At 42.5% G+C, this 12,077-nt stretch overlaps 1 long non-coding RNA gene across 4 annotated transcripts in view; it reads right to left on the bottom strand.

Moving 5' to 3' along the window:
• LOC306918842 overlaps positions 1-12,077 on the bottom strand; it is a 247,539-nt gene that overhangs the window by 110,258 nt on the left and 125,204 nt on the right. The gene's annotated exons all lie outside the window — the stretch shown is intronic.

Raw genomic sequence — 12,077 nt, 5'->3', positions numbered from 1 at the left:
CGGATTAAGTTCTACACTGGTGTGGTCAATACAAGGTGGATTATATTGCTTGGAAGATGTTGGTCTTTTCCACCGAGACGTAACCAGCCTGCCATCTGTTCTTGATGTTCGTGCAACAGCCCAAAAAAAGGTTCATAATCCAGTCCCAAATCGTAACTTTTGGTTCCCCAAGTTGTTTGGCCCCCATGAAATGCTGCGAGATACTATCCCCCCATGGTCTTGTATTCTGATTTTACTCAAGTATTAGCTTACATCCCTTCACTGCATCTAATTATTCTTTCTCTGTCTCGCTCACCTCATCGGCCCCCTGCGCTGACCTCAGCAGACCGCAGCTGTATGGTTGTGAATAGCAGACCACCATGATGGGAACTAGCCATTAGCGTGAAGTTTCCTTTTCCTTTTTATCTCAATGAAAACTGACCCCGGATTCCACCTCCTAATCAAAACATCCTTTGATTGAGCACTTGAGAGTCTTCGGCATGGAATAACAGTTATCAAAAAAAAGAAAAAAGAAAAGAAAAAAAGCCTTGAGGCCAAACTCATCAAATAGGCTAACGTTACACTAAATTAAGAATTTCTACGGTATGAATATTTTGTTTTTTCATTTCCAGCTCCTCATTCTCAGCCTTAACACGGCACACAGCAAATGCCAACCGGATGAGATGATAAAAAAATAGCCTCACCAGTGGATGATTGTAGCCAAAATACGAACTTTTTAGTGATGACACAACGAGATGAGCAGACAGAATTTGAACTGGAACACTATGAAATTTCAGATGCACAAGCTTGTAGATCGGCATTTTTTGCTCATTTTCCATGACAGTCATACGACAAAACATAAAAAAATACATAAAAACACGAAAAATAGAGAGGTTTCTGCCCGACACAAGTACCTGCAGTAAAACAGCTTGTGTGAGCAGATTCCCCCCCCATCCCACCCCCTCCCGTCCAAAAAAAAGCCTTGACCCGCTCAACTACCGTGGACAGATGGACTACATCCAGCACATCTCAATGGCTGCCTGTTGAGTGAGTCACAGTGTGCTGTTGGATGAAATCAAAATGTGTATGAAAAACATATTAAGAGTTTCCCTGGAGACTCTATCCAGGCAGTGCACGCACAACGTGTTAGGGTGAGAATCGGGAGGTGTGTGTGTGTGTGTGTGCAACGCAGATTGTGATTAATGTCTCCCCATGACTTTTTTGACACCTCTGGCGTAATAGCTCCCTATTTTAGCAAACGGCTAATTATCATTTCATTTCATTTAAGAATTTTGTCACTGCTCTAATGTTTTTCCCCCTCTTCTTACCAGCGTTGTGCTCCGCTTGCACGACAGCTGCCTGGAAAAAAAAGGTCCAGAACTGCGAGCTTGTTATGCACCTTGAGAGATTTTTAATTTGGCTGGTGGGTGATGGTAATTGAATGCAAATAGCAGGAAGGTATCAGTGTGGTCACTATGTGTGAAGTGACCCCTGGCTGACCAGAGGTAGAGGGAACAAGGCGAGAGTTATTTAGCCCGGGGAATACACCTGAACCTTGGGGCTCCGCTATGAACAGGCCCGCTTATTCATAACCACAATATTTCCAAATTCCACTGCGGCGACGTCAAATCAAAAACAACATGAAGCTAAAGAAAACCAAGGGAGCTATTTCACAGTAGTGGCATGAACTCAGCTGAGGGTGCTGAGAACAACACACGATTTATGATGAAAAATATTAATGTCCATTTAGGGTGAAGTGTTGAGAATTTATTATGAAGAATGAGGCAGAAGAAACACATGCAGATCATAGGAACAAGCCATTCCGGCAGCCCCTCCGGGCACAAGACTCCCCAACCCTATCCTCAGACAGTTCTTATAGTCCACTGTTAACAGAGCTGCTATACCAAATTCTCATAAGGATGTATTCTAAAGATAAGGGCCACACACAAATAGTTACACCAAGTACACATTCGCTGACAGTGATATTAAGAATGCGAGTCAGTGTCTGACTCGCATTTAATGAGATTGACAAACACATATAGTTGGCAATCTATTTGGCATTCTAAAATATACATTACAGATATGAAAATCAAAGGTCAGAATACCCCTAGTAGTAACCCTACTAGGGTAAAAGCCAATAACGGGATATGAATTGATTATTTTTGGGCCAGAGCGATATATTGATATAAGCTGTAGGAAACCTGAGGAGGACACAGGTGTAGAAGTCTCAGTTCTGGCTCCTTGGCATTGGAGAGGCATGGCCTGATTGTTGTCTCCACCAGGCCGAAGGCATGGGGAGATATATGTTTTGCACTCCGTCCATATGTGTGTGTCTGTGTGTCCGTCCGCCTGTTAACAGCTAATCTCCGGCACCAATTTTGCACACACACTCCCTGGATGCCAACAATGAACCTCTGCCCCAAATCTTCCAGAACGGCCTGTTATAGCGCCACCAGGAGGCTGACTTTTGAAAAACATTTTTTTGCTATTACTCCTCCAGATTCTGTCCAAAAATCCCGCAAGTCGTTACACACTATCTCTATAGTCATGTGTTCAAGACTGATCTGTCCAATATTTCATATTCCATCCTAATTGGCTAACATTGGCTTTCAAAGTTTGAAGGCTTGGCCCGTTTTGAACAAAAAGCCTCAAATCATGAACGCAGCATGCAATTTACGTGAAATCTTTCATGCACTTTCCTACTAGGCTGAGGAATATATCCCACCCTTTTCACATTGGCCTGTTATAGTGCCACCAACAGGTGGATCTTTGCAAAACACATTTTTGGAACAAAATGCCTCAAATCATGAACGCAGCGAGCAATTTACGTGACATCTTTCACAGACGAAATGGCACCCTTTTCACATTGGCCTATTATAGCGCCACCAGGAGGCCACAACCTGACCTGCCTTGGTGGAGAGCTGTGCCCGGAGGGGCACTTTATCTAGTTACGGTAGTCATGTACTGGGCATATTACATGTTTTGTTGTTGGAAACATTACAAAACATACATATAATTTCCCCATGTCTCCTTTTTTGGGGAAGGAGACTAAAAGGAAATATTTTGAGTAATAAATAGTAGTAAAAGGGACACCCAGTTATGCAATACCCGTGTCAGAGTACCCACCCATCTCTCTGTGTCCTATTATTCCTATATATGGAGTTCTGTGTCAGGCATGCCCAAATACGAAGTGTTGTGATGTCAGAACAGGCCATTGGTTAAAAAAATGTTTTTATTCACACAAAAATAGGTTATGGATTGCACCTTTAAAACAAATCTTAGTGATCATTCTATTGATTATTAATCAAGCAATCAGTGCTGATAAACAATTCCAATATATTTATTATAACTTAAGTGATGGTTACATCACGCTTTGTCGTGCAATGGTTTCACAGAAAAAAATCTAAAATAGCTGATCTATAAGCTTGTAACGCGTGAGCTGATGCAGCTGCTATTGTAGCTGTGAAAATTGGTTATTTTATTAAAACTGACTATTGGTTATAATTAACAAAAATAAATTAGTTAAAATAACTTTGGCAGCCCTACTGTATACATACAGTAGGGCATAAGGAGTGATATTCTGTCCCCAGAGCAACGCAGTAGCAACATCAGCCTGAGATGTTCATCAACAACTTGTTTGAAGGGTGTGAAGCGTTCCTTCATTGTTTTATTGCATGCATGGGCAATCTTCCAGATAGAGTCGAATTGATCGGTATAATGATCTCCCAGCTCTCCATGGTGCTGCTTTCCCCATCACCCCCCTCCCTTCCCTCTCCCTGTCTTCAGCCAACCTTTGAGCCTGGAAGGACCTCGCCCCCTGCCTCTTTATCCCATCCTCACCCTCATCAGCGCAGCAGCAGAGCTGTGAATATGAGCATTATGAGCTTTGGGTTAAAAACGTAATGGTTCACAAATCAGGCGCTATGGATTTTCTGCTACTGGAATCAATAGCTGCTGGAAGGGGGTCATGATTTCCAGCTTTCAGATATACTCCCACTCCTAATTCATATTGCTGGGTTAAATCTCCCCATTGGCAAGTCGGAATAATTTGATGGTGTGGATGGAGCGAGCAATGGAAGAGAGGAATTTGTGCATAGTGGTTATAAGAAGCTTGCCTGTAAGGTCTTACATACCCCGGCCGAGTTGCTAAACAAATTAATCAGACCAGAGCCTTCCACCTTTGCACTAAGATGCACCGATGTCCATCTCACATTGATGAAAAATAAGGAGGGGACTGATTGTCGTTTTTAAGGAAATAGTCCAATGTGATTTGTTTTGTAGTGTAATTGCTGTGTGAGGTCGATGTATGGCATTTTCAATTAGTGAGCAGGAGTTTGACAACTTTGACAGTACTAAGGCAGTACAATTACAGTTACAATTACAGCTTGCATATTGTCCAACTCCTGGACATAAGAGTTTTATAGCTTCTCTGAATGTAGCTGCTCTGTCGAACAGACATATCTCATCCATGTATATAATCCGTCATTAATAAATTACTACTACTGATGTTGCTGCTGTTCCACAACTTTACAATTTTAACGGTTAGTATATTCCCGTACCTCTGACCATGACTGCTACAAGTGCAAAAGTAAGTAAACAAACAGCCAAAGATACAGCAAGATACAGCCAAATAGTGTAATGTGTTGGAGCGGTACGTTGGAGCCGTCATCTGCACACCTTCACACGGTGGCCAAACTGCGAAGGGAAACAGTGGGCCGTTCACAGCAGGACAGGCTCATATGATTAATGACCTCCAATTAAGACCTGGATGGCAGGTTTCATGGGCTCTTACTACCCCTACCAACGCCCCCCCGCCCCCCACCCACCCACCCCCATACATCCCCTCCCACAGATAATCTCTCTCAGGCATGTCTGGGCCAGTCAGCACCGGCTCCCCTACATCAACAACATCCCAAACGCAGCGTTCCTCAATGGGATAAGACGTGCTGCTGTCCAGAGACCAGAGAGAGAGAGAGAAAGGTGCACCGGAGCTGCTCTCATTGCCCCGTAACCAGGAGGAAGATGTCAGCTTGTTGTACATTACACTGTATAGATGGCACTAGTAGAACCTCCATTATGTTGTCCTTGTCGGTTTATATTTATAAACGCTATGACAAAGTCTGATAGCCACCTGTGCACAATACAATTTTTTTTTCCCACCATGTGTCAGAATAGTCAGATAATAATTAGATATCCAACATCTGGGGCACAACAACTGAATAAGTGGTTGAGTACCAAAATAATGGTAAATGACACACGTGAATTGACCAACCAGACCTCCATAGACCAACCACAGGCTTCCGTTAAAGCCCAGCCAATCACAGGGATAGGCCTACCATACATTTTCCCAGAAAACCTGGATATGACGACTTCTGATTCAGACCCTCTGTAGTGGTGGAAAAAGTATTTTGATGTAAAAGTATCAATACTGCAATGTAGAAACACTGTCACAAGTACAAGTCCGGTAAATCAAAATATACTTGAGTAAAAGTACAAAAGTATTGGCATCAAAACATACTTAAAAGTAAAAGCATTCATCATTATGCAGAATGTTCCCTTTCACAAGTTTACAGAGGAGATCATCTTATGCCTGTATTTAGGCCAGGTGCTGGACATCAAGGTATCACGCAGAGAGGATATAAACATCTGCACACACTTTAAATAAAAGTAAGTCTATTGAAGGTATATAAAACAGTGTGCAGATGTTTTTTTTAATCTCCCCTTTCACAAGTTTATCATATGTCTAAAATGTATACAAATATTTTGAAAATAGTTGATCTACAAGCTCACAACACATAGCATTGCAACACGTGAGCTTGTAGTTCAGCTATTTTCAAATAGCCAAAGTTTAAATAGGGCTAAAGTGGTTAGTGGTATGTTTTGTAATAGTAATCAAAATGTTCAAATTAATTAGTAACTATACGGTAGTTTTCAAATAATTGTAATGGAGTAAAAGTACAAGTTTGTCTCTGAGATGTAGTGGAGTAGAAGTAAAAGTATAGGAAATTTGTAATACTACGGTAAGCATATACAAATATCTCCAAATTGTATGTAAATACAGTACTTGAGCACATGTACTTAGATATTTTCCTCCTCTGCTGGACAGTTGTCATGCACATCAACATAAATTAACACCACAGATTGGGGTCTCTGAGACAAGCAGGAGTTGCTCCATATTATTTGTCCTGTCCAAGACACTTTGTTTCATAGGTTTGAAATCCTCAAAATTCTGTAAACTTGTACTTTAAGTTGACCTTTAAAAGAGCCAATAAAAGGACAATAATAAAACAAAACTTCACTTGCCATCTATATTGCATCCTTTTCCACCCCTCGACCTATAAGGATTGTAACACACAAATAATAAAACAAAACTTCACTTGCCATATATATTACAATCCTTTTATTGGCTCTTTAAGTTCAAGTTCACAAGAAACTGAAGTGCACATGAATTGGAAAGGTTTTCAAACCTAAATGAAAAGTATCTCCTAACAATAAAACAATATCGGACTGCTCAAAGAAATAAACAAAATAGTCTCAATCTCACCTTTAAAAATAAGAACATGCTGGCTTGCCTAGCAAACTCAGGAAAATAAAAGGGTTACATAAGTAAATGCTAGCACACATTGGCAACACTAACTTGCCTATCAAAAGGTGGCGTTTACAGTAAACAGGCTCCCATATTCTATTTAGCTGAATAACCGTTTAAGCATAGCATTTGTTCACTTCAGAAGCGAGAGAGAAACTGAGGCCACACCAAACATTTGGTGGACCATCACATTAGACCTCACAAAGCCCTGGACAGCGTGCAGCACAGCTACAGACAAACTGTGACACACTGCCAGGGAGCACAGGTGCTAATACTTTAAATAGTGGAGATGCTGGGCAGGTGATTGGTTCAGGCTGGATTGGAGGTAAATTATGTCTTTAGATAGCATGTTATGTAGACAGATGCCAGGTCATCTTTGGTCACTTTTGATCCTTGATGGATTTGATGGATTACCTGTGTTGTTCTTGCTTACTGTAAATTGCTCTGGATTAAGAGCATCTCCTAAAATACCTAAATTGTAAATCATGACGCTACACACGTTTTGCTACTGCTCCAAAAGTCACAAATTTGTACACGTTATCCCTGGTGTCATTTGATCATTATGTATCAGTATCATGTTATCAGTGATGCTCAGAGGAGCACACTTTGAGTTAAAGGCTCTGCGGGCACTATACTATACACTACAGTATGTGAGCTCACTGGAACCATCATTAGGCATTGGTCTGGAAGAACCTCCTTCTGTTCATGGAGTTTTGACTCTGTCTTTTGCTCTCCAAACCACTCTGTTATTAAGACTTGGAAAGAGCCTCAATGAAAAGGAAAAAAAGAAAAAGAAAGAAAATCTGACAACAATTAAACACAAACCGCGTTTGTACTTGGGAGGGAGTAGCTGTTGTATTCCAACAAACCCCAGACGGCCCGCGAGATGCCGCGGAAGTGCCATTAAGAGGAGAAAGGATGCGTGAACAGCTGTTTTCTGTGACGGCGTACACTGCCTGCCATGAGTTCCTTCTTTAGGCTTGGCTCGGGGGGTTACCGCAGGCCCCCAGCGCGCCCGCTAAACGCTCCTCACATGGTACACACATGACCATGTGGACCAGTGCACGTGTGGTGATGTTAGTGTGCGTGCGGGCATGATTGAATGAGAAGAACGATCATACATTCTACAGGCTATGCTACTGGTTCTCCTAATGGGGTCCGGAGACCCCCAGATGTCCTTCAGGGGGTTCCAGGAGGTCCCCAACAAAAATGAGAAACAGTTTAACCAATTAAGATGTGAGGCCGATTCTACAAATACCTCCTAAATCAGTAGTTCTCACACTTTAGAAAAATTACAAAACTTCTCGCAGTGACACGCTGTGAGCATCTGCTATTTTTAACACTAAACTCTAAAATGACAGATGCTTTCCCGGTTTGAATGGGATAAACATTTACAAAAGTGAAATTTTAGATTTTTGAAAACGATTGAATAATGCTGGTAAATCTTGACAAATGTCTTGTGGGGATCCCTGGCGCACAAAATCTTCTCAAATGGGGTCTGCGGCCAAATACGTATCAATTTGGGTGTCCTTCACTTTTGTACCACTTTGAAAAATAAAGAAACATTTGAATAATAAAAAAGAACCACTGCTTTAAGACCTACCGAAGTGCAGAGAAGGGTTTGTTTGATCTTGCATTTTACTTTAATGAAACACAAATCTACACAGAAACTATGTCATTATGGTCCCACCAGAGACTATGTTCCACTACTCATAATTATACTCGAAGGCAGAGAGCGAGGAGCAATAAAATCCCAGTTCATAAAAAAACAAGTGTGTTTTTGCATAATCTCCTGTGGCAGGCAGATGGTATCTGAATGATGATTGGGGGGAGTTGAGGAAGGGTGAAATAGATTGGCCAAGCGAGGGAGCAAGGTAGAAAGACTGACCGAACAAGAAGGGGATGCAGAGAGAGCCTTAAGCCCGATTCGTGCGATGGTGTCGCGGTTGTAGACTGTGAGGGTGAATGGAGAGAGAGAGAGAAAGAGAGAGAGAGAGAGAGAGAGAGCGAGAGAGAGATCGAGTGACACAGAGGGTAAGAGATAGAGAGAGAGAGTGAGAGTGAGAGAGATAGCATAGTCTGCTGGAGGAATGTGATTAAGTCTGTTTATGGGCCCCATCACTGCCACACGAGAGCTGGACCACCTGCAGCCTGGAAATCATTACGCCAGGGTCATGGGATATCCTACATGTAAACTCTGAGTCACTTCACGTCAAATTGGGTGTAAAGATCCCATTTCCTCCCATCGACAAACTGAACCACCTGCAGGGTAATAGAATATGATGTTGTCGAGGTCCGGAGCATGCATTACCTGTCTATTACATTGGTCACGATAACCCAGGCAGCATGGCAGTGCTTCGCACAAGTCTCTGTCCTGGGTGGGAACCCAGCTTGATCCATTTTTTTAATCTTTTCACATGGACACCAAGTGTCGAAAATCCTAATAATGCCATAATATTCACTTGTTACTAAGCAGTTGACAGCTCTGTAAAGGCTTCAGATTCCAAGATGCAATAATGCTTCCCTAAAGTGGTTGTATTGACTAATGTCCAACGTTTAGGTGGAAGTCATGTCGGAATTCATATTTAATATGACACACAATAGGAAGAATTGTATCAAAGAGCCAGAGAGTACATGATCTTATGAAACCCACTGTACGTCACTGCTACTCTCTACAGGTCCACAGCTGTAAAATATTGAATGCCGAATGTATATGTGTGAAGTGCTATGTATAGTCTACTGTCCATATCTTGCACAGTACACCTGCTGTTACTTCTCATGCAATGCCGTATTCATCAGTACATACTGTATGAAACCTATCCATACCGCTGCACCAGTCTCAAGATAAACTCTACTGCAAAAAGGCAAACTAAGTGATCCACCACTGCCAGCGGTTCTCAAAATGATTTGATTACAACATTGTTGTGGTATGGTACAATGGTAGTTGGAGATCCATGTCCCTTTATTCCTATATATCAAATCAAACTTTATTTATAAAGCACATTTACAAAGACCAAGGGTCAACCAAAGTGCTGTACAAGATCAGATAATGGAAAAAAAAAATAGCATGGTATAACACAAACAAAAGAGCAACAAATTACACAGTAGCAGTACAATAGAGCAAACCAAAATTAAAATCAAGAATCAAAGCCATGGAGAAAAAAATTGTTATAAGAGAGGACTTGAAAGCTCCCAGGGAGCGAGCGGACCTAATCCGCAAGGGCAGACTGTTCCAGAGTTTGGGGCCGGCCACTGAGAAAGCTTGGTCACCTCTAGACCTGTACTTAGTTGAGGGCATAGTCAGAAGTAGTTGGTCAGCTGACCTCAAGGACCTGGCTGGGGTGTATGGATTTAGAAAGAGAGATAGATACTGGGGAGCGAGCCAGTTTAGGGCTTTAAAAACAAATAATAAAATATTGAAATCTATTCTAAATCTAACAGGTAGCCAGTGGAGTGTGGCGAGGACCGGGGTCATATGTTCACGCCTCCTCGTGGTGGTGAGGAGGCGGGTGGCAGCGTTCTGTACAAACTGGAGGCGTCTGAGGGCAGCCTGGTCAATGCCTATGTACAATGAGTTGCAGTAATCAAGCCTTGTTGAAATAAAGGCATGAATTACCCTCTCAAGATCGGGTTGGGAGAGATAGCCCTTAATCCTGGCTAGCAGCATAAATTGAGAAAAAAAAACGAGTCTTGACCACCGAGCTAATCTGCTTTTCAAATTTAAAATTATTGTCAAAATTATGCCCAGGTTCTTGACTGAGGAGTGAATATTGGTGCTGAGGGGGCCCAAGGTGGAGAGGAAAGGTGTTGGATTGTAGGCCAAAAATGATTACCTCAGTCTTACTTTCATTTAAAGTGAGGAAATTGTTGTCCATCCAACTTTTAATATCCGTGAGACAGTTGAGTAGTGGCAGAAATGGGTCGGGGAGCAGACTATCAGCTTTTACAGGCAGAGTCCTGTCAATCAGATATGAGTTCTGTGTCAGGCATGCCCAAATGGAGTGTTGTGATGTCAAAACAGGCCAGCTCCATATATGGATCCTGGGCAGGGGCTCTGTCCAGATCTGGACAACCGTGGGTCCGACCAACTCGACACCGGCACTGCACTCCCTGTGGGGGTGTGGAACGTGTGTGTCGGGACTTTGTGCATTTATAGATATTTATGGATAGATTACCTAAGAAAGAGGCAACAAATGTGAAAATAGTCTGCTATCTATACCTGCTCACAGCGGCTGGCGTTCTGTTGCGAGGGGTTGTGCGATAGTACATCAGCTATTTTCACAATATTTAACTGTGGAACCAAGTCAAATTCTTCAATATGTACAATTCCATGTGCTGGTCATGGTGGGGTGTGGGGAGGGGGGGTTTACCAGTTCATATGATCATTTTGGGGACTCACAGCCTGAAAACGTTGAGAAGCACTGGCTTAAACCATAATGGAAATCATATTCGTTGTGTGGTTCCCGTGCTCTAGGATTGTTGGATTTATACTCAGGAGTGTTTTCTTCCCACAGATGATGATGATGCAGCACCTGCTGTGTAGGGCCTGTTGTTGGAGACATCCAACACCCCCTTCTCTCTTCTCTAGATTAGATAGTGTATCCTTATCACTGCAACACACCAAGCTGTTCCAAACTCTGGGAACACACAGATCATTGAAGGCTGATTTAGAGCCTGCGGAGACACTGGGCATATAAATAGACCAACTGGACAAGATCTGCGTTTTAAGTGAAATGAGTAGACTGCACCATTCAGTAGCCTAATGTTACGTATCAACACTTTTTTTAAGGGGGTGGAGCCGTATTCTGGTTTGAACATTCAAAAAGGTTGTAGTAGTCCGGCAGTCGAGGTGGACGGGTGGGAAATTTGGTCTTTTTTATTGGCCTAAAATATTGTCTATATACATATATTCGTGAATCCACTTGCTGACCGGCTGTCGGTATTTGGCAATTTTTGAGTGGTGCAACCACTCCCTTACGGAGCTATGTGTGTGGGTGGCTGGGTGGCTGGCTGGCTGGGTGGGTGGGTGGGTGGGTATGAGCACGAAAACAGCATGGTTGTTTTTCACCACACAAACGCACGTATTAACTGTATATATGATGCTTTCGGGTGTGCCAGTATAGTACAGTGACAGTACAGGAGTACAGTACAGTAGAGGGTATACAGTAGAGGGACCGCCACACGTAACTGTCATTTCTCAACCATTTCAGACACGGGGCAGCACGCCGGAACCGGCCCGGCCCCCTGGGCGCGTTCCTGGGGGTCTGGACTCTGGAACTCTAGGAAACTCTAGTGAAACTCTAGAAATTATGATGTCGATCTACACGTGATAAGTGACTGATGTCACAGGAAGAGACACAATCTGAACCCTCTCATAGATGGCTGTGTGTTGCTGTCGGGCAGAAACACCTTGTATCTCCATATTTAGACTTTTTATATTTGTTTCGTAAATGAATGCTCAACTTAGAAGAGTGTTGCACGAGGTAGTGAAAATAAAATCAACTGAATTAAA

This window comes from Electrona antarctica (assembly GCF_951216825.1).
Source record: "Electrona antarctica genome assembly, chromosome: 3".
Lineage (NCBI taxonomy): Eukaryota > Metazoa > Chordata > Actinopteri > Myctophiformes > Myctophidae > Electrona > Electrona antarctica.
The sequence above is the reverse complement of the archived record's forward strand: the minus strand, read 5'-3'. Positions and strand labels throughout refer to the sequence as shown.